The sequence below is a fragment of the Temnothorax longispinosus genome, unplaced genomic scaffold (assembly GCF_030848805.1).
Source record: "Temnothorax longispinosus isolate EJ_2023e unplaced genomic scaffold, Tlon_JGU_v1 HiC_scaffold_43, whole genome shotgun sequence".
Classification (NCBI taxonomy): Eukaryota; Metazoa; Arthropoda; class Insecta; order Hymenoptera; family Formicidae; genus Temnothorax; species Temnothorax longispinosus.
Genome location: NW_027270264.1, coordinates 58,147 through 60,230, shown reverse-complemented (window position 1 = coordinate 60,230; position 2,084 = coordinate 58,147). Strand labels below are relative to the sequence as shown.

The following is a 2,084-nucleotide window of genomic DNA, read 5'->3' as shown; positions in this document are numbered from 1 at the left end:
TCGTCTACGTTTTAACATTGAATTTCACAGTAACAGTATAAAAACAGGAGTTTACTCTTTTTGAAAAGCAAGTACGGTCAAAAACTCCTTAATTTAGAGATCAACGATGCTAATGTCAATTTATGTTATTTACGATCGAAAGTCACGGAGTTGAGAATCAACTTCGCGAACACTTACCGTCTTTATTGTTTAATAATTTATTAGTTTTAACACTAACTATCTCCGTACACATGACCGTAAAACGCAATTAAAATTAATTATAAGTTTGACTCAGTTATGGCCACGCAGAATCCGATTATTAACTCTTTACTCAATCAACCATAAAAAATGGATCATTAATTTAAGTAACAAACAAATCCCAGATAGAGTTTTAAAGTTTCTTAGTCTGGGCGACAGATTCGCTCTTCCTGTAGATAGGAAGACAAGAATGATCGGGTGAATTCTGTGGTGGACATAATTAAGAATTTTGAAAGTAATATCCATCTTATTGCTGAAGATATTGTTGAAGAAGCGCGTGACCGTATCTGACACGCGTTTCCACAAGAATAACTTAAGCGAAATAAAAAAGATTCTTTCAAACAATTGTTATCCGAACAAAGTTATCAACAGATACATCAATATCAGACTTAATGAGCTGCGGACGCGTCACAACAATTCTAATAATTCCAACAGCGATAGCGTGGCTCGGGATCCTCGAAAATGTATAACCATTCCGTATGTTAAAGGCCTAAGCCACAACGTCGGCCGCACAATGCGCGATGCGGAATTTAAAGTGCTGCTCACTATTCCGAAGAAATTAGACTGCATCATAAAAAAGGGGAAAGACAAGTTACCGAATCTTAAACAAACTGAGTTAGTGTACAGATTGATTGCGCTAATTGTAACGCTGCATACATCGGTCAAACAAAAAGACACTTAGAGACGCGTATTAAGGAACATGCTTGCGACTATAGGAAGAATAGCGATAATCATTCTGTGGTGAGTAAGCACCGTCTCACTCACAAACATGATTTCAATTGGCAACAACCAAAAATTTTATACAAGGAAAGACAGTTCAAGAAGCGTGAAATCTCTGAGATGTTTTTTATTAAGAAATGTGACAGCGCAATCAATCTACAAAAAGACACCGAAAATTTACCAGCGAATTACAACCGAGTTATTGACGCAACTTAGGTTTGCCGGTTTGTTTTGTCCGTGAGCACAGTTAGTTATTCGTCCTATTATGTGTCTCTCAGTACGACTTTGACTGTGGAGAGGTATGGATGTGCTCTCTGACATGACTTGCCTTTTTCTTTCCCTCTACAATCTTTCTTTTGACACGCACAACGTATGTATCTTTTACACTCATTTAATTTAATCTATTTAATTTACACGTATTTAATTCAATTCTTTTATTTTATTTCTATGTTATAGACTTGGTAACTTTTCATGTTTTTATCTTTTTGACTACCTAATTTGACTACTTTTTGACTTTTTAACTTAACTTATTTTATTTACACTTATTTAATTCAAATTCTTTTATCTTATTTTTACTTTATGGTATAGATTTTCACTTTATGTTATAGACTTGGTAACTTGTCATGATTTTATCTTATTGACTACTGCGTTTTTGCGATTCTAGATTTGCGATTGCATGATATGGTTTGGGCACTAATGTCAGCGAATTAAAAAATGTTGTGTGCGTGGTTCTAATTCACTTGATAAGGACCAGAATGTGGTCGAAACGTTGTGAAGAATAAAATTGTTTTTGGCCAGTCCGGTCGAGAAAAACGACTTTTATTTTGAATTTATCCACTGGCGAAGGAAGTTATTTGTTTGTTTATACCGCACACCTTGGACCAGAATTATGGTGTTTCATCGTGACGAAGGATTTTTCAATACTGTTACTAGACAGTTTGGATATGAGACCACGACATTACTTAAATCTTGGATTAATTTGAATATTAAGGCCATCTCAACTAACCAACAACTGAAATTCTTGCTCCGCTGCAGAAGATCTGATGTCCTGCCCCCGCACCTGCATCGTCTACGTTTTAACATTGAATTTCACAGTAACAGTATAAAACAGGAGTTTACTCTTTTTG

General features: G+C 35.4%; 1 long non-coding RNA gene across 1 annotated transcript; it reads left to right on the top strand.

Moving 5' to 3' along the window:
* Nucleotides 1-527: 527 nt before the first annotated feature.
* LOC139824543 (uncharacterized) lies at nucleotides 528-1,787 on the top strand. Its single transcript, XR_011735171.1, has 2 exons — nucleotides 528-1,327; nucleotides 1,622-1,787. It is a non-coding gene; the product is annotated as an uncharacterized lncRNA (long non-coding RNA).
* Nucleotides 1,788-2,084: the final 297 nt, after the last annotated feature.